This window comes from Lycorma delicatula, chromosome 7, assembly GCF_047948215.1.
Source record: "Lycorma delicatula isolate Av1 chromosome 7, ASM4794821v1, whole genome shotgun sequence".
Classification (NCBI taxonomy): Eukaryota; Metazoa; Arthropoda; class Insecta; order Hemiptera; family Fulgoridae; genus Lycorma; species Lycorma delicatula.
In genome coordinates, this window is record NC_134461.1 from 18463063 (window position 1) to 18485724 (window position 22662).

Consider the following 22662-nt stretch of genomic DNA (forward strand, 5'->3'; position numbering starts at 1 on the left):
ACCTCTTCCAATTTCACTTCTTTACTACTTGTAACATCTTTTGTATGCCTACTATATTAACAAAAAAAAGTTGGCAACAAAGTTTTTTCAATACTTAATTGGCGTTAGTTATATATATATATATATATATATATATATATATAATCTAATACAGTGAGAAAATAATGATACATGAAAAAAGTTACCTAAGATTTCTTTTTACTTCCTTGTACGAAGTAAAAGAAGTATTTTGGTCGCGAAAAATTTCGGTTTCCTGATTTCAACGAAATTATCAATTTTGACCGTTCCTGGACTCATTTTTACTAGTTTCGGCGTGAAGTCTGTACGTACGTACGTGTGCATCTCGCATAACTTAAAAACGATTAGCCGTAGGATGTTAAAATTTTTGATTTAGGACTGTTGTAACATCTAGTCGTGCACCTCCTTTTTTAACTGCACTCGACTGAACCAAAAGTGTCCTAAAAAGCCCAAAATTAAAACAAAATTGGATTTTGGACTTTTACTTAACTGCAGTAATAAGCACTCATTGAGAGCTTTTCAACGATATATCATATGTAGTACTTATTTTCATTGGTTCCAGAGTTATAGCTAAATAAAACTTTAATTAATGAAATATTTGGATCTTACAAGGGAAAGACACGTCGGTTCGAATCCGACTTCATCTCCTTTTTTTAACCTTTTTTTTAATTTAAATATATTGATTTATTAGTAATTATTAACTTCTGACTGTAAAAGAATCTTACGATAAATAATGCATCAATAATACATGAAATAAAATTTTACGTTTTTTTTTTCATTTCAAACAAATATTTATATGTAATGTAATAGGCGTACAAGGAAGTCATGTGTTGTCCACATCAGAATTTTTAATCGTTAACAAATGCCTAAGAAAAATATGACCTTAATTAGCCGAAATCTCGAGATACTGGGGGTGAACTTGTTCTACAGCCAAATAAAACTTTAATTAATGAAATATTTGGATCTTACAAGGGGAAGACACATCGATTCAAATCAGAATTCATGTCCTTTATTGTTACCTTTTTTTAAATTTAATATATTGATTTATTAATAATTATTAATCTCTCATAGTAAAAATGTTTTACGATGAAAATAATAAAAATAAAAAAAAAAAAAACATAATAAAAAAGTTTTTAATAAAATGTAATTTTACGTACATTTCATTTTTTAAAAAATGTGTTGCCCACATCAGATTTTTTGGTTGTAAAATTATCATTATATTTTTAAATAAACAAAGAAAGTATCAACAAATTCCAAAAATCTATATTTTTTAATTAATCGATTTCCCATTCCTTATGTTTCTCCCAAACTGTTTTTTTGTCACTTGCACTACAATATGCGTAGGAAGATAATTCAGTTAAAAATATGCAATAAATTAAATATAGCTTTTCGATTTTTGAGGAAAGAGAATTTTGGGGCAAACTTTTTTTTATGTTAAGATAAGCATGCACGCATGTACTGAGCATAGCAGGGGTTATGTTTGCAAAATTTTGAGAAAATTAATCTCAAAAAACAATCTACCTCATTGCTTGGAAATATTGACTTCCAAAATTTTACCAGTTATGTACAAAATTATCAGTATCTCTACTAAATTTCATCAAAATCGGTTTATCCAGTGAAAAGTTATTAAGCTTCAAACACACCAAAACACGAACATATACGATTACGTAAAAGTACGAACATTACCCCCATCTTTTTTTCTTTTGGAGTCTCTGTGTCATGAAACATCGAGAAATGCAAATTAACCCGGTTTTGACTTATTATCACACTTTCTTTCTTGTAGTATACCTTTGGAGCTATGATGCCAGGGAAGTAACAGATAATTAATTTAAAAGATGTGATGATATAAAATAAATAACAGAAATCGAATTTAAAAGATCTCCTACAGAATAAAAAATAGGCCATTTTTTCTTTAAATTTTGATTTTTAGAAATCGGCGCTAAATTACGAATTAATTATTTTTTATTTGTTTGTTTCTAATTGCACACTAACTTTCTAGAAATTCTAGAAAAAAAAATTAAGAATTTAGAAAAAATTATTAAGGATAGAAATTCACATTTGAATTAATTGTTTTAAAAGCGTATTATGTTCCATAGCAGTACTTATTTATTATAGAATGCGCAATGCAATAAAATAATTTAACGTATTAAGTAAAATGGCTTGATTTTTTTCCTCTTTCTTGATATTTTTTCTTTGTCCAAGAAACAGCAGAATATAGCATAGTTTTACTGTCAATTAAATTATTCATTTTATTCAGTATCAAGAGACTAACGTAATAATTATGGATAATAATCAGAAAAGGATTTTTTAACACATAAATTGTTAATTCTCGCGGGATTTGAACTCAGAACCTTTGGATATACTGGTGGAGGGACAACCTCCGATGATTTATTATGAATAAACACTAAAGAAAATTTATTTATCCTTTTATTTATTTTTTTTAATAAAATTTGTAAACTTCCTATTCATATTCCAACACTCATAAAAACAAACGTTTTGAAAATATTACTCTAGTTACATATGGATTATTTTTATTAATTTTTTCTGATTTGAAAATATTTCAGGTTTTGTAAGAAAATATAATTAAAAAGATCTTTTTGTAATAAAAATGTTAACCTTAAAAAACGTTTATGTAAATTTGAACTGGGTTGTAACGTATTTATTAGGTGTTAATTCTGATGAATGTAAAACGGTTTAACTGATAAGATAGTTGTGTATTGAATGCTTAACTATTCAGTAACAATACGGTCAGTGATCAATCAGCATACTCTCCCCGCTATAATTCCATCGTTATCAGTGTGCTCTCGTTATCAATCACCCATTCTCTACTATAACGCTTAGCTATATACATTTAACTCAGGTATTCACCTATTGTAATCGTTTTCACGTTATCATGAAAGTAGAGACTGGGTTTTTGTTTTCTTTTTTTTGGTGGGAAAGGTTTTTTTTTGTATTAGATTCATATATGTGTGTGTTTATGTGCGCTCTCTCTCTCGAGAGAGAGAGAGAGTGAGAGAGAGAGAGAGAGCGAGAGAGAGAGTAAGTCATTACTATTTTAGGAATGGATAAATTAAATATTAATTCCTTTTCTTATGATAATGAGACTAATAAGAAAATAGGTTAATTAACTATATTAAAATTAACTTTTTAAAATGAGAATTTCCCTATTTTTGCCTTTATGTATTGTTTTGTAACAGGAATGGCAGTTTCATAATATTGTTGCGTTATACTATTTCTTCCAGTTTTTCTTATATTTTTTAACACATCCAAACCGCCGTCGATAAAGAGGGAGTTTCCAGTATTATTTTCTTTGAAAGTAATGATGTTAACCCCTGTAAGTGAAGAATTCATTTATGGGTCAATATTCTCTTAATTAAATAGTTTTGGATTGATGATTTGCAAAAATATATAGAGGTAGGATGAAAAACCACTTCATTCCCCACTTACCATAGTAAGCCTGCTATAAGAATACTTATAAATGTGGATAACTTTACAATTTTGGGAATAACGTGTATCTTTCGTCAAGTTATGTATCCGATTACGGTGCGTAACAGAAAAAATAAAATTACTGCCTTGATAAAGAATATTTCTAATTATTTTTACAAAAAGATGATCCTCAGTTTATCTATGATGTTTTTTTAGATTCGGAGTAACAGTACAAGGTGAAAAGATATAGATGCTACGATTTGCTGATGATATAGTAATTCTAGCCGAGAGTAAAATGGATTTAGAAGAAACAATGAACGGCATAGATGAAGTCCTACGCAAGAACTACCGCATGAAAATAAACAAGAACAAAACAAAAGTAATGAAATGTAGTAGAAATAACAAAGATGGACCACTGAATGTGAAAGTAGGAGGAGAAAAGATTATGGAGAATTTTGTTATTTGGGAAGTAGAATTACTAAAGATGGACGAAGCAGGAGCGATATAAAATGCCGAATAGCACAAGCGAAACGATCCTTCAATAAGAAATATAATTTGTTTACTTCAAAAATTAATTTAAATGTCAGGAAAAGATTTTTGAAAGTATATGTTTGGAGTGTCGCTCTATATGGAAGTGAAACTCGGACGATCGGAGTATCTGAGAAGAAAAGATTAGAAGCTTTTGAAATGCGGTGCTATAGGAGAATGTTAAAAATCAGATGGGTGGATAAAGTGACAAATGAAGAGGTATTGCGGCAAATAGATGAAGAAAGAAGCATTTGGAAAAATATAGTTAAAAGAAGAGACAGACTTATAGGCCACATACTAAGGCATCCTGGAATAGTCGCTTTAATATTGGAAGGACAGGTAGAAGGAAAAAATTGTGTAGGCAGGCCACGTTTGGAACATGTAAAACAAATTGTTAGGGATGTAGGATGTAGAGGGTATACTGAAATGAAACGATTAGCACTAGATAGGGAATCTTGGAGAGCTACATCAAACCAGTCAAATGACTGAAGACAAAAAAAAATGTTTTTTTTCTACGGTCTGTAGTGTTTAGTTCATGCGAATTATAAGAACCAGTTTATGTAAGACTAATGATGATTCTTTTCTCCTTCATCCACAGAACATTTACATTATAAATTATAACTGCAAATTTCATTCTATCCAAATAGTTCTCTACTTTCATGTGCTTTATGTATTCTATTTGACTTTTTAGTCGCCAAAGTTTTTTCGAAATTTTGTTTATTTAATATTTTCGGATTCATTCGGGTCAGATCTCCGAGGAATTTTAATTTTTTTTTCTAATTGTGGTTTTCAAATCTTCTTGGGTTTTATAAGTTTGCTAATCTCCTTTCTTTTTCCTGTTTAACCTCCGGTAACTACCGATTAGATAATTCGTCAGAGGATGAATGAGGATGATATGTTTGAGTGTAAATGAAGTGTAGTCTTGTGCATTCTCAGTTCGACCATTTCTGAGATGTGTGGTTAATTGAAACCCAACCACCAAAGAACACCGGTATCCACGATCTAGGATTCAAATCCGTGTAAAAATAACTGGCTTTACTAGGACTTGAACGCTGTAACTCTCGACTTCAAAATCAGCTGATTTGGGAAGACGCGTTAACCACTAGACCAACCCGGTGGGTTAGGTTAAGTTTCCTAATCTAGTTTTAGTTAGCTATTTACTCTTATACTTTTTCCTTGAATTATAGATTCTCCTTAGGATTTTGCTTTTATTTTTGAGGAAATTCCCTTAGTTTGTCAGATTTGATATTTGAATTCCATATAAGATCACTGGTCTGTCTACAGTATTGTGATGTCTGAATTTCGCTTTACAGAAAGATATATTATTTAAAACATTACTTAATTACTTATCTTTTTTTAAAATAAAACTGGAAAAAAAAAATTAAAAAATTCATAGTTTTTTTTATACAGAATGTTCAACTTAAAAGGAGCCCTTACACTTAGTTTAATCTATAAATAATAGTCTGTTGGCAAACACTTCTATGTCCATTCACTTCTATGCACTTGACAACACGTTTGACAATGTTTCTGGCTGTTCTTGTTAGGTATACCCTCTTTGTTTCTTGGATGGCATATAACTTTGTGTTCAATACCTCCAGGGTGTGTGGATTGCTCCTATAAACAATTTCTTTTAAGTAACTCCAAAGAAAGAAGTCTGGACAAGTCAGATCAGGAAAGTTTGGTGGCCACAATCCTTTATAAATGATTCTTCCATCATAAAATCCTGTAGCATCTCAATAGTAGAGTTATGATAACCAGGAGTCACGCTCATCCTCTTATAATAAGGTTATAAATCGTTGGATAATCTCTTGGTAGATGCATCAATGCTGCGTCTACCAAGATCATGGATGGTGCCAAGGTCTTGTCAGCACCCATGATTTTTTAAAAAACAAGGGTCTTATTATTCTTCGCCTTGAAATCGCATACGTTTTTGTGGAGATGCTTATTTTTTGTGGGTGTAGGGGAGAGTCAAAGAAAATGTGCGGGTTTTCAGTACCTCAGGTTCGGTAGTTCTGAGTATTAACACACCTTCCAGGGTGAAACCACGCTTCATCTGTGAAAAACACTTGATCTAAAATGCTATTGAAGTTCTCAACAGACAACATTGACAATACTGATCCCTTTAGCATAATCAATATTAATTAGCTCATGTAAAACCTGATTCGATACAGATAACATTTCAACGTTTTCCTCACTGTAGTGTGTGTTGAACCAATGAAATTTTTGTTTCCCAGCTTAGTTTTCGCAAATATTTATGAGGAAATTTTTTTAACTGCCGCTTTAATGTCTAGTACTATTTGTATCTTTAAAAGTGACCTGTTTTCTCACGATTCTGGTTTAACAACGAACTTATTTCACAAAATCTTTTAACTAACTATTGAATAACACTTTCACTGATGTTTCCTTTTCAGATTTCTCCCCGAACTTTCGCTGACATACAACATGAGATAGTTTCCATGATGAATACATGTTCTTCAACAGTTAACCGCATTTTAACAAACGACAACACACACGGTTACCCAACCTTGTTTACAAGTTAGTGCTTGACACAGATTAGCAATACTCAAATGTGCAGCCGATAAACAATCTTCCCACTCCAGCTCCAGTCGTACCAACATTTCATTATTTTACATCTTACACCAATATATGGATTTTGACAAAAATATGGATTTTTACATTTAGTATAAGTTACTGAGTGATGGAGCATTTCCCCCATCACTCTGCACATTCTGAACTTTTAAGTTGTGTCAAATAATATGCCGCCTTGGTTCAGTACCTCGGTTAGGTTTAATTATTCTAAATATTTTATTGTTCGCCGGTTCATTGAAATAAATAAAAGTTTTTATTTCGTTTATGATATAAATTATTTTTATTACACTTTGAACTTGTAATTCTTTGGAGTCTTTGGAGGATGAAGCTAGACTGACTAAAAATAGAGCATAAGACAAATTCAATTAATAAGAGTAATAAAAAAGTGAACATTTTTATTTTAAAATATATTTTTTAAATATTTTTAAGAAGTCCTCCTTAATAAAATTTAAAGTTCTTCCTTTGAATAAAAAAGGAGCAAATGAAACCCGAGTTTTAACAAGTTGAACTTTCTGTACTTACGTTAATTTATTTGTGCGTTTGTACCTTTCATCTACAGTTTGTTGGATTAATTACATGACATTTTCTAACACATGCAGAAGAAAAGTATAACACAGGGTGTTTCAGAACGTTTATGACAAATTTTACAGGCTTATTCCTGTACTTTATAGGCTTATTCCTCCTATCTTTAATTTTTTTTTTTTTTTTAAATTACAGCTTGGTAAAACGTTTCCGTCCAGTTTTCACTTTAAATTTCAAATAATCTAATACTAAAAAACTCTTAAACAAAAATAATTTTATACTAAAAAACTTCTTACAGTAAAAAAATATTTCAGAGGGATTAATCGTGTTTTATGCAATATTATGTAATAATTTGAAAAAAAAAACAAAAATAAATTATAAAAATATATTTGATTGCATATAAAAAATTATTTTTTTAAAAAAGCTTTTATTTAAGTATTATTAATATTAGCATTAATAAAAATAAAAAAAAAAACAAATTAGAAAAACCCTCTAAAAAGTAAAAAAATAAGATTTAATTCAAATTGAGAATTATAAACAAAAAAATAATTAACAAATATAAAAATGCACTGAAAAGTAAAAAATAAATTATATAAATATCTAATAAATAACCAATAAATAAATGTAATAATTATTAAATTTTAAAATTAAAAGTAATGAAAATATTTAGTTAAATAAAAGCGTGGCGCAGTTTTTATAATTTATTTAAAACAAAGCAACATTTATTTTTACAACAATTAATATTCTTTTTCATTTTTAATAACGACGTGCGGAGGCGGAAAGGTCTGCTGGAACCTCTCCAGTTGAGACTGACTAGCTACAAGTAACAATCTGGGGAAATGCACCCGCTTTCTTTGTACCTGTTCTCACATAGTTGAAGTTCATCTTCGAATTCTGCTTGTAATCTAAACCAAATTGAACGCACTCTTTCCGCTAAAAGTGTCATTTTAATTAATTATGAATTTTTATTTAATGAATTCATAATTACACTTACAATTATAATAATTAATAATTTTTCAGATTACCGTCAAAATGTGATAACTTTATGCAAGAGTTCTAAATTTAATTTTTATTTTTAATCTTATTAATCTTTAAAGGTCATCTCGGTGCAAATTTGAACCATCAAAGAATTAAAACTTGAGTTTTTTTATTACAGATAAATAAAGTATATACATATACTAAACAACCTAATTAAACAAAAAATATACTTTAAAATACAGCAAATGTCTATAAATACTTATTCGAAAAGATTGTTATAAAAACTGCGCACGCTTTTAAACAAAAAAATATATTAACAAATATAAAAATGCACTGAAAAGTAAAAAAATAAATTATATAAATATCTAATAAATTACCAATAAATAAATGTAATAATTATTAAGTTTTAAAATATTTAAACTAAATATTTTCATTAATTTTAATTTTAAAACTTAATAATTATTACATTTATTTATTGGTTATTTATTAGATATTTATATAATTTATTTTTTACTTTTCAGGGCATTTTTATATTTGTTAATATATTATATTTTTTTGTTTAAAATTCTCAATTTGATTTAATTCTTATTTTTTACTTTTTAGAGGGTTTTTCTAATTTGTTTCCTTTTTTTATTAATATTAGTTAAATATAAATAAAAGCTTTTTTAAAAAATGATTTTTTATATGTAATCAAATATGTTTTTGTGATTTTTTTTTGTTTTTTTTTTTATTTTTTTTCAAATTATTACATAATATTGCATAAAAAACGATTAATCTCTCTGAAATATTTTTTTACGTAACAAGTTTTTTAGTATAAGATTATTTTTCTCAAATAAATTTTTGTCATTTTTTTTTGTATTTTTTTTTTAATTTTTACTTTTTAGTCTTAATGAACAATAAACTTTTTACATCCAAAAAAAATATTTTTGATAATACTTATATCTGAATATTATTGTTTTGTTCAAGTTTATTTTTTTATTAAGACTAAAAAGTAAAAATATTTATTTTTACACATCGAAGTTACATAGGTGTACCAAATTTCATTGATTTTCATACGGTAGATCAAAAGATATAGTAGTTGCAAAATTTGATTATAACTAAAGCAAATTAAATAAAAACTTATAAAAAGAAAGTGCCACAATTTTACCTCCAGTAATTTGAATGAAAGGTTTGTACAACCAAAAAAATTGTTATCGAAAAGCACGTTTTTTTGGGAGGTTGACATCAATTTTCTTTATCAAATTGTCAATAACTGAATAAAACTTCAAGATAAAATTTATAAAGAATTTAATTTTTATAAACCTTATGTCATCAAACTCAATAAAAACCGATATAAATATACAACACAAAAAATCCCGAAAATTTTGCATTACAAATCTCTGAACTTCTGCTTGAGCGTTAAGAGCATTTGCGTTCAAGTAACATTTTTTCTAGACATATAAATAGTTATTTTTTATTAGGAATTAAGACTTCTATTTACATCTATCTGCATTCATATTACATATTTAATAAATATTAATGAAATTTCAGTTAAATTACACAGCTGAATATTCAGTGTTAATCAAATTTGGAATAAAAATATTCAAGAAATACTTTCAGGGCTTGTTAATAAATATATCTGATAATTTTGGATTACATAGAACGTTTATAAGCTAAACTTTTTGATTTCCGATAAGACGATTCATAGGGAGGGCGTATTAATCATTTTTGTTTTTAACTTGTTTTATTTGGTTTGATTTTATAAATTTCTTACTTTGAATCTAAGTATTGAAATTTTTTTACCGAGTTTTTTTTATTAAATAATTTGTAAGCGAAGCGGTACTGCTCGTTAAATTAATTAAATTGATTGTGTCTAGACTGTACTAATACAATTAAATAACAATTCGCAAAATAGATGCTGCATTCATCAGCATGAATGCGTTAAATTATAGACATTACTAGCGGCAGTGATTAAGACATTTGTTAATGTTCTCTTCCCTCTATTGTCTATTTGAATGCAGTTATTTACAATGTAACTTACTTTAATGATAATTAATGATTTCTATCTATATTTTCTTGTTAAGGAAATAATTTTTTTAAAAATATATAACAAATTAAACTGCATTTAGTTTAATTTTAAATTCTACACAGAAAACAGGGTGACAAAATAATGACTAGTATAAATCATTACGATTAAATATTAAAACTTTATAATTGAATTTGTAGGTTCATACCGTACATGATAATTATTTAGTAAACAACTCTAGAAAATAATAATTATTTCTACAACTTTAAATCCACGCCTCTTGTCACAAGAAATATTGTAAGATCTGAAAAATAAGATTTACTTTCTAACAAGAGTGTACGATGTAAAATTCTGATGACAAAATAGTTCTCTGATTTTCAGAAAATAAATTTTTGGAATTTGTATATACAACATTTTTTCCTTCAGTATAATCATGTTGTTCGTTATTTAAATAATCAGTATATGATATAAAAACCTCAAAGTGCATTATTTTAAGAAAACTGGACCGGAAACTGTTAAATTTTAAAGAAATCGAGTATATTTACATAACAAAAATTTAGCAAAACAAATGTGAGTTTTCTTTATCATAAAAAAATATGGTGCGTGTGTTTGTTTGTCGTATATGCTCACATTTTTATTTTAGCTGCTATTGACACCGAGCGGATCAATGGTGGGGCGCTAGGCGGTTGCGTACGGCGACTCTCTCCCGCTAAAAGCAGTCCGTTGTCAATTAATTTACAGATTATTTAATTTAATTTCCAAGCGTAGATTTTTTTATATTTTATATTTGTAGTTTTATTTTTTTAATTTTATTAATAAGAGAGATTAAGAGTTAATATATAGTAGTAGTAAAAAAAGGAATTCTTTATTCAACTGGAGAGAGTAGTTTGCGCGCATCCGGCCAGTGCATCACATGACCCGCTCTGGGCCAATAGCAGCAGTTGGACTGGCAACTAACACAATCTCACACAAACGTACGCTAGATTAAGTGAAGAAGAGGGCGTCCCTAAGCTAACTCAATTTTTCTCAACATTTTGGTGTTTTTATTTTTAAAATATGCTTAAGGAGTCAACAGATAGATATAGAATTTAAAAGTTTTTAATAGAAGCATAATGTATTGGTAAGTTACCAATACATTATGCTTCTATTAAAAACTTTTAAATTCTATATCTATCTGTTCACTCCTTAAGCATATTTTAAAAATAAAAACACCAAAATGTTGAGAAAAACACTCTCTAAACACAATCTTATGTATATGTTCGGTGTAGCCCTCTAAATCTCCAGATCTACTTAACTAATTTTGACCAAATTTGGTCAGATTACTTCTATGTATGGGACATTGATGCCATTGAATTTTCAACTTAAAAGGTCAAAGGGGTGAGGCTGTAGAGCAAATTTACCCTCAGTATCTCGAGATTTCACCTAATTAAGATCATATTTTTCTTAGGCATTTGTTAACGATTAAAAGATCTGATGTGGACGACACATGACTTCCTTGTGCGCCTATTAAATTACATAAACACATTTGTTTGAAATGAAAAAAACATAAAATTTTATTTCATTAATAACTTCCGATATTTTTTCATATTTATTTTTTTAAATTGTTATTATTGATGTATTATTTATCGTAAAACTGTTTTACAATCAGGTAAATAAATTATTAATAAATTAATATATTTAAATTTAAAAAAAGGTTAAAATAAAGGAGATGAATTTTGATTTGAACCGATGTGTCTTCTTCCCCATGTAAGAACCAAAAATTTCATTAATTAAAGTTTTATTTGGCTATAACTCTGGAACTAATGAAAATAAGTACCATGATATGTCGTTGAAAAGCTCCTTCCTGATGTTAAGCTAAGCTTCCTGAGCTTCTTACTGATGTTAAGAAAAGTTCAAAATCTAGACTTTTTTAGGGTTCAATCAATTGCATTCAAAAGGGGAGGTGCACAATTAGATGTAACAACAGTTGTAAATCCAAAATTTCAAAATCCTATGGCTAATCGTTTTTTAGTTATGCATACGTACAGACGTCACGCCGTCAAAATTGATTCAGGGATGGTCAAAATGGATATTTCCGTTGAAATCTGTAAACAGAATTTTTTCGCGAACACATTTCTTCCTTTACTTCATATAAGGAAGTAAAAATAACAATATTTGCAAATAAAAGTTTTGTAAAATCGCACCTCCTTCCTAAAAATGCTAAAATTTGAAACTTTGTTTTAATCACTATGATGGTTGTTTTTCATTGCGGTTTTGTCTATTATCATTTAATTACGCATATAAATTAATTTTTACTAAATTTGAAGCCCCAAACTCAACCAAGCGGCCGGATCCAACCAAAGAAAGGTCATGCATTTTTTAACATTTATCTTCTTTCTCATTTTTATTGTAATCAAAACTGCCTTAAAAACAATAATTGTTGCTTTTTTAACATTTTTCTTGTTTTCCTTTTATTTTATTATAATCAAGATTGCTTTAAAAAAACTTTTTTATAAAATTAAACTCTGATTCCCACTTTGGGGTTCGCGCAGAAAATAACTAACATGATAGTTTGAGGTATCAATTTATATATGTTCAGTTTGTATATTTCTGAAAATGATTTTAATATTTGAAGTTTTTTAAATAGACATTTTTTTTAGTAATACCAGATCTGAAATTCGTGGTTTTAACCTCAAGATAATATTATTACATTGTAATTACGACATGGGATTTAAAATAAGGTTCCCACGTGACGGTAAAGTCCTATAATTATGTTTGTCGTTAGGTTTTTTTTTAATATTTGCCAGTAAATTAAAAAAATATGTATATTAATTTAAGTGGATTAAATGCAATTTCAGGCGATTCTTCTAGGTATAATATTTAAATTTATTATATGAAGAAAAAATAAAGTATTAATGATTTTGTTTTTTCTTTCTTTATTTTGAAGTAGCAAAATTTTTTTTAGATATTAACAAAATAAATAATTCAGATCGTTTTATTTCGATCCCCTTGTCAAAATTTAAACCAAGGGATGAAAAATGGCCCAAGGAATTTTAAAAACATTGTTGTTAGAGGTTTTGAAAACAAAGTATAATAAGGATTCACTTCAGTGAAAAGCAGTTTACGGTATGTGGTGCTAAGTTAGTAGTATGAGACAAGAATGGCATAACTGAACACGTTACAGCTAAGAACTTTTGCTTTAATCTATACCATTTTCCTAGCTGTTTACATGATTTCATTTTAAAGTTATTAATAAATAACATTTTAGTAAAATCAGTTCCTAAATTAGTCTTACATTTTGTACAGTAAACTTATTTAACAGACATTTAAAATTGCGTAAATTTATTACACTTTTGAACGAAATTAAGGTTAACTAAAAGTAAACAAAGTTTAACTTTTGACGACATAGTTTTTACGTTTGTTTACATGTATAAACTAATTTGCAACTAAGTTGAATAAATTCATTACCGTCCGAACGAACTTTAGTGTTCCTGAAAGTAAATCGTTTATTATTTAATAATAAGTTAACATTTTATCATGAAGTTCAACCAGTAAAAATAACTTTTAAAATTGTTTGCTAACCTAGTAAAAATTTATGAAATTTGATAAAATTCAATTAAGATTTTTTTTTTAAAGTCTGTCTGATAAAAGGAACTTAAAAATATCGATTATGTTTGCTTTTAACCAGAAAATTAATTCAAATGCAACGTAATTATTTTGGAAGACTTTGCACGAAATTATTAATTCATATTGCATAAAACGTGTACGTATACATTTGTCAGTCGACAATTACATAAAGAAGTTTTATATTGGTTTTAAAATATTTTATATAAATCAATCCAAATGCATTTATACATTCATGATAAACAGAAAAAATCAAAAACACACATATTGGCCAAAAATAATTCAAATTTACATCTATCAGTACTTTTAGGAAAATCGTTATTGTTGTCGCTTTCCAAATAACAGATAAAATCATACAGAAAACTAACAACTTACGCGCTTACAAACAGCATAATTCAATAGCATACAAATTAATCTGCAGGTAGTTGCTTTATGTATTATATCGGACAAACTGGACGAACTTTCACCCAAAGTTACAAGGAATATCAAAAGACAACACGCATAACAATAAAATAGAATCAACCTTAGCAAATCATCTTATAGGAACAGGATAAACATTCAGTAGCATAATTATAACATGCAATTTGTACGCTTAGTACAAAAACGCGCGCGTGCGCGCACACAAATTTGTTTAAAACAATATATTAATCGATCAAATACAACAGAATAATTTATTTATTTGTATATATATAAGGGATTTCCGAACGTTTTTAAAACGGACGCTAATTACAGAGTACCGGAAAATGAACATAATTAACTTTGAAGGGCCTTTGGAAAATTGGTTTAATTAACCTGAAAAATAATCGTTAGTATTATTTTTTTTAAATTTAGTATTGTCGTACTGTTAAAACTGATCAAGACAATAATAATCTAATTTAACAATATGCTTACTTCAAAGATTTAAAACTATTTCCTCTTGATAATAAGGTCGCCCCAGGCCAACTCCAGAGCAAACTCAGGGGCTTTCCAAGGTCACTGGGCTTTACTCCAGAGCGCAGAATTCGCTTTACTTTCCATTTCCATTTAGCTAGAGGGCTCATTGTTTGTTATCCTCATAGTTGTGAAAGTTCCCGGACTCAACCGACCGATTGCTTTCGAATTTGAAGAATAAATTCGTGTTATCCGAAGGAGGTTTTCAAAGCAGTACTCTCTACTGAATACGAGAAATTATCAATTCTAAATATACTGCTCTTGTCAATTTATTATCACTAGATGTCAATCTTATTTAGTTTTTTTAACACGATCTATATGGTTATTATAATAGAATTTATGATAAATCAATACACTTCATATATTGTAACCCACCGAGCTGGTCTAGTGGTGAACGCGTCTTCCCAAATCAGCTGATTTGGAAGACGAGAGTTCCAGCGTTCAAGTCCTAGTAAAGTCAGTTATTTTTTCACGGATTTGAATACTAGATCGTGCATACCGGTATTCTTTGGTGGTTGGGTTTTAATTAACCACACATCTCAGGAATGGCCGAACTGAGGATGTACAAGACTACGCTTCATTTACACTCATACATATCATCCTCTGTAGTATTATCAAAATGGTAGTTACCGGAGGCTAAATAGGAAAAGAAAAAGACCTCATATATTTTGACTAATTCTATTTAAACTGAAAATCAGTTCCAACACTTTCCGAAAGCCATTTGACGCAAGACTACTGTAAAACATTGATGAAACTAAGGCGAGCCATTCAGAATAAACGTCGCAGTATGCTGTCATCCGGTATTATTTTTTGCATGACAATGCTCAACTTCACACTGCTCAAAGAACTCAACAACTTCTGAATCAATTCTAACGGGACATTTTTATCATTCCCCTTACAGCCCGGACTTGGGGCCCTATGATTTTTATCTCTTCGGTCACATGAAGAAATGGCTTACGTCGCAGTACTTAGATGAAAGTTTGGCTAGATACCCAGACGGCTGAATTTTATGAAGGTATTTGTAATTAATGAAAAACTATGAAAAATGTTTGAATTTAAATGGTGACTATGTTGAAAAATAGTTAAACGCTGTAGTTTTAAATTGTATATAATAAAATATTTTTATCTATGCAGGTTTTTTTATTTTTAGACAAACGAAGGTTACTTTTAGAACCGTCCTCGTAGTATTAAACAGTACTTATAACTACGTCAGGGAGGGGAGGCAGGGACAAAATAGATTTATTGCAATGAAAAATAAAAGTTGTATTTGTAAATTAATGAATCTACCGATGAAATATTACTGCGCATCAGTTTCGCGCAATCAAGTTCAAAATCATGAATATCTGTTTGAAAGTTATGTTAGAAATTGAAAGATATTTATATTATTTACCATTCCTTTTTCGTATTGTTATTATTTTTATTAGATATTTCTATAATGTTATAAATATTAAAAAAAAAGTTTTATTCCAACTGTAAACGTAGCAGATAAATGCATTTAGGGTGATATTTTATAACTTTTTAATTGATCAACTGATTTAGAGTAAGTGTTCGAAAAACAATCGGAAATCTAAGAGCAAGCAAATAAAACCCCTTCCAGTCAAATTACATTAGTAACGTGAGGGTTTAAATCCAATTAAAAGTGAAGTTTTTCAAAGTTATTTTAACGTAAAAGTGTACTAGTTACACATTTGTTCAATAGCGAGGGAGTAGAAAATAAATAAATGTTTGTTAGAAATGTGTGTTTTTTGAATTTAGTGAGTAACAAATCAGACTTATGTATACGTTTCTATAATCAAACCAATCGGCTAAAGAATTTTATTAAGATAAATTTAATATAATTACGAGTGAAATACCTTTAATTCACCTAAACTTGGGTAGTAGTTAACATTAATTAGCGTAATTGTAAATAACTTGAACATCAGTAATAATTGTAATCCGTAGGATGTTATCCACTCAATAAATCGATACTTACAAGTTACAATAGATCCATCAGAATTAGCTGTACCTGTTACATTATATGCATTGAATTTGTTTCAAAGAGTTAACGTTCTGAATACAACCAAAGCGTTTTCTACTTCGTACAATTTATTATGGTAATGACATAATAATTTAGAATAACCGCATGAGAACTAATTTTTTTTTTTATTTTCTTGTACGAAGGAAAAATTGTAATCGCGAAAAAAATTCAGTTTCTAGATTTCAACGGAAATATCCATTTTGACCATCCTTGAATCCATTTTGACTAGTTTCAGCGTGATCTGTACGTACGTACGTATGTATCTCGCATAACTCAAAAACGATTAGCCTTAGGATGTTGAAATTTTGGATTTAGGACTGTTGTAACATCTAGTTTTGCATCTCCCTTTTTGATTGCAATCGACTGAATCAAAAATGTCCAAACAAGTCCAAAATTCATAAACATTTGGATTTTGGAATTTTTCTTAACTGCAGTAATAAGTCCTCATTGAGAGCTTTTCAACGACATATCCAAAATGGTAGTTATTTTCATCGGTTCTAGAGTTATAGCCAAATGAAATTTTAATTAATGAAATATTTGGATCTTAGAAGGTGAAGAAGGCACATCGGTTCGAATCAGTCTTATCTTCTTTTTTTTTTAACTTTTTGTGTACTTTAAATATATTGATTTATTAATAATTATTAACCTCTGATCGTAAAAAAGAAATTATGATAAATTATAATTGAATAATAAAAAAGAAAAAATATCAGAAGTTATGAATGAAATAATATTTTATGTACTTTTAATTTTTAAAAAATAAGTATATGTAATTTAATAGGCGTACAAGGAAATCATATGGTACCCACATCAGATTTTTAAACAAGCATGAAAGTATAAAAGAAATTACCTTAATATAAATAAACCTCGTTTAAAAAACATGATAGTGTTTGGTTGAGGGAGATAAGCAAGTGTTATGAATAATTTTTTGTTAGACCATACCGCGTTAAATTTAAGGTTCTCGTCTGTTTACCGAAGTTAAAGAAAGTCGGGCGCGGTTAGTACTTGTATGAGACCATTTAAGAACATCTGATATACAAAAAAAAAAATACTCTTATTGTAACAATATCGTAAAATATAATTCCAAAGACAATGGATATAATTGACTGATGAATGCAAAGTGATTATAACACCATTTTCTCTTTTTTTCAATTTATTTCTAATAAATGATAAAATCTAAGGGAAAATGATAAAAAATAAGCTTTACAAATACCATATAAGATTAAGAATACATAAGGTATAAAATTAGTGAATTAAAAATCGATATAATATTAGTATATTAAATTTTAACTTTTCAGAAAGGCATACAGTTTTGGTCTGTAGTAGGAGAACGTCAGAAATAAATATTAGCCTTAAAGATTGAGTAAAATGTGAAATAATGAAGTATCTTATGCGTATCCGTTAAAAGATAAAATGTGAAAACGGTAACTGATGTTAGGAGTATATCGCAACAAGATCTCCACTTGATGTAGAGTCCATTACTCGTGTAGTGGAGACCCCGTATTCAGGTTGTCAGCGTAATGGTTTGAAAAAAAACCTTCCCTTCACCGTACTACAGTTACTTCTAAGAAAGATAAGTAATCATAATTTTAAAACAAATATTTGATAAAAGGTTACGTTACATGGTTCCATCTAATAGCAAAAAATGAGAAAAGGTTTCGCACTGTATAGTTTAATTTATTATTTGAGCAAACAGCTAAGATTTCCAGAATTTTTAAGAGAAATGAAATTTTTCCTTCATAACGTTTTGTTTATCCTACTTGTAAATAACTAGATAGTTTAATATTTAAAAAAAAAGTATGACGTTATGGAACATTTTTACTACCGGAAAAACAAGCTTATAATCGGTAATTACTACGTGTATTTCTCGATAATTTTTACTAGTTTTCTTCAAATAAATATATACATCATAGCAATAACGCAAACAGTAAGTTTTGATATATTAATATTCAATTTTTTCTATAAAATGATTGGAAAGATAGATCTTCAAATATAAGATTTTTCAAAGAACTATGATCGCGAAAAATTTCGGTTTTCAGATTTCAACGGAAATATCCATTCTGACCATCCTTGAATCCATTTTGACTTGTTTCAGCGTGACGACTCAACGTACGGAAGTATCGCGCATAACTCAAAAACGATTAGCCATAGGATCTTGAAATTTTGGATTTACGACTGTGGTAACATCTAGTTGTGCACCCCTCCCCCCTCTTGATGGCAGTCGACTAAACCAAAAGTGTCCAAAAATAAATAAAAAAATTTCATTGATAGCTTTTCAACGACATATCATAAGTGGTACTTATTTTCATTGGTTCCAAAGTTATAGCCAAATGAAATTTTAATTAATGACATTTTTGGATCTTACAAGGGTAAGGCATATCGGTTCAAATCAGACTTCATCTCCTTTTTTTAACTTTTTTTTTTATTTTAATATATTGATTTATTAATAATTATTAACCTCTGATTGTAAAAAAAATTACGATAAATAATAATTATTCAATAATAACAATAAAAAAAAATATCAGAAGTTATTAATGAAATAAAATTTTATGTACTTTTCATTTTAAAAAAATGTGTATATTTAATTTCACAGGCGTACAAAGAAATCATGTGGTGTCCATATCAGGTATTTTACCAGTACTATCCAGGTGAGTGTTCGTATACAGTTGTTCTCTTTACACTACATTTTAAGCAAATTAGTTATTAGTTAAATGAATTATTAATTAGTTTTTAAATTAATTATAAACAACTAAATAAACTTTAGTGACTGAAGAATATGCAGACTACTTTTATTTAAAATTTAAATTTAAAAATTTTACTGAAATACAAAAAAAAAACAAATCAAATAATTGCTCAAATATATTAATATAAAATATTATTTCTGAAGATTATGTAAGTTAGAGTTTGCAAACACAATCTTCTTTCATTTTTCTTTTACTTAACAAATAGAAACAAATCCTACACGAGTGGTTCATTTTCTAACTTTCATATTGTTTCTATCTCCTTTCCATAACATCATTCCCTTAGTCATCATTTCTACATTTTACTCTTACTCATAATATATTATTTTGCCAGAAGCATGCATCTAACTTACTGTAAAGTTAAATACAGAATTGTTTCTACTCCTGAAAAAAAACAAAGCCATATTTCGTTGCGAAGTTCAACTTAAATCTAGACTCCCTAAAAATATTATTTCAGCCTTAAGCGTTGCAGTTGTTTTTTTTTTTATCTCTTTATTTTTATTTTTTGTTTCTTTTAATATTGTATGTCAGAACAGAATATTAAACTAATGATATAATGTAGTATTTACGCATTCATTTAAACATATTTCTAGTTAAAGATATATATTTTTAAGCTTAATTTTTATTTTTAATAACAAAATACTCTAAAGTAATTTATTAGTATTGCTATGATATAATTCAATAATAATCAATGAAGTTCACAAAATAATGAAAAATATTTTTAATTCATTTATGTATTGGATTATTCCTTTCGTTCCTGAATAAATAAAAATATTAATTTGGTTGTAACATTTTGAAAAAATAAATTAAATATATATACTAGTCTTGACAACGAGTATATATATATATATATATATATAGATTCAGAGTAACAGTACAAGGTGAAAAGATTTGCTGATGATATAGTAATTCTAGCTGAGATTAAAAAGGATTTAAAAGAAACAATGAATGGCATGGATGAAGTCCTACCAAGAACTATCGCATGAAAATAAACAAGAACAAAACAAATGTAATGAAATGTAAAAGAAATAACAAAGATGGACCACTGAATGTGAAAATAGGAGGAGAAAAGATTAGGGAGGTAGAAACATTTTATTTGGGAAGTAGAATTACTAAAGATGGACGAAGCAGGAGCGATATAAAATACCGAATAGCACAGGCGAAACGATCCTTCACTCAGAAATATAATTTGTTTATATCAAAAATTATTTTAAATGTAAGGAAAAGATTTTTGAAAGTATATGTTTGGAGTATCACTTTATATGGAAGTGAAACTTGGACGATTGGAGTATCTGAGAAGAAAAGATTAGAAGCTTTTGAAATGCGGTGCTATAGGAGAATGTTAAAAAAAAAGAGGTGTTGCAGCAAATAGATGAAGAAAGAAGCATTTGGAAAAATATAGCTAATCGAAGAGACAGACTTATAGGCCACATATTAAGGCATCCTGGAATAGTCACTCTAATATTGGAAGGACAGGTTGAAGGAAAAAATTGTGTAGGCAGGCCACGTTTGGAATATATGTTAAACAAATTGTTAGTGATGTAGAATGTAGGGGGTGTACCGAAATGAAAGACTAGCACTAGATAGGGAATCTTGGAGAGCTGCATCAAACCAGTCAAATGACTGAAGACAAAAAAAAAATTATACTCGTATATCAAATATGAAGCATTTTAATTAGAAGGACATGAAAAGTTCATACCCTAGAATTTCTGGTGAGAGAAGGGCTGTTTTATAAATAATAAAAAATGAATAATATTATTATTATTGTAAATAATAATTCAACAGATATTATTTTACAAATACATTATGTAACCAATTTTAAAATAAAAATAAGCACATCTTACTATCATTATCTATATGCGATCATGTCGGTAAATTTATGCAATAAATTATAAAAATTTATTTTATCCGCTTAATTCTGCATACCTTATTGTCCGGGCCAGGGGAATTCTACAGGAATATCCTGTGGCTAAACTCTGCTGTGCGAATTCTAACTAAATCGTGGTTAGTTTGCTAGTAACTTAGAGAACTTTACTACATCATGGCTTGTTCATACTTCGCAAAGGTTAAGAGACTATTTTGAGAATAAATTTTAACTTATTTAAAATATAACTTACATTATTTAAATCTGAAACGGCGGGGAAAGAAATTTATTGTACTTTTCCTTTTTAGACGATGTAATGTTCGTAAATTGGAAAATATTAATATACTGTTAATATTAATAGTAAATATAACTTTTAGCAATTATATACGATTCAGAAAGGTAGAGGATAAAAATATATACTTTCTTATGTTAACTGTCTTATTAATAATTTAAATCACGTTATGGATACAAATACGAGTATATATCACGGTCCATCATTGAGAAGTTATAAGCACATGAAGATTTCAATAGAAGAAAACAATTATTTGTTCTAGTATTTAATGAAGAAATGATATGGATTTACCTTTGTACGTCTTGATAGGAACCTTATCATACCGTGTATTTTAAAATGAATATCGGGGTTTTAAAGTTATGTAATATTTATTAAGTTTTACTTACATTGATAAATTATAGATGAAATGAAAGAAAAACTAAACAGTTTTTCCTATTAGCGTTTAATGTGAGCACAATTTGTCACACGGCACACATCCAGCCGACAGGAGAGTTCATCCCGTACTTTAATCAGCAAGTTTGGAGTAACTGATGAGACTACTTGAATCCTGTCTCTCAAGTTGGATAGTTCGACTGGTAACGGTGGTACATACATTTGATCCTTTATAAAAAATCGCACGGGGTCAGATCGGACGAACGTGGAGACCACGGAAAACAAGCCCTATCATCTAGTTCCAGGCGACCGATCCAGCGGTCAGGGAAAATTTTACTCAACCGATCACGTACTGCCAAATAAAGTTATGTGGTTCTTATTACAGTTGAGGAAAGAGCCATAGTTGTATCATATCAAGACGGTTCATTTCAGACATACTTGCTTTCGCAAAAAAGAACGGCTCTTAAACTTGCCGTCGGAATACGGCGTAAAAATTGTTCAGTTTTGCGGAGTCTCGTTCACACTGCAATATTTCATGAAGATTTTCTGATCCCCAGATATGCACATTATGAGTATTTACTTTTCGTCACTGAATACGACACGATAAAGAAAATCTTTATCGTCACGTGCGTCATTTTATTTGTGAAGCTAGCACGCAAACCGTAATCTGTAGGATTTAGAGTTTGTAATAGCTGTAAACGATATGAAAGCAATTGTAAACATTTCCTTAAAACCGTCCACTCAGACGTCACTAGAATTGCTGATTCGCTGGCTGATTCG

General features: G+C 28.7%; 1 long non-coding RNA gene across 1 annotated transcript in view; it reads left to right on the forward strand.

Moving 5' to 3' along the window:
- LOC142328006 (uncharacterized) overlaps positions 1-22662 on the forward strand; it is a 63327-nt gene that overhangs the window by 13291 nt on the left and 27374 nt on the right. Inside the window, exon 2 of the long non-coding RNA XR_012757152.1 lies at positions 19207-19261. This is a non-coding gene — a long non-coding RNA (uncharacterized LOC142328006). The remainder of the gene's footprint in view (positions 1-19206; positions 19262-22662) is intronic.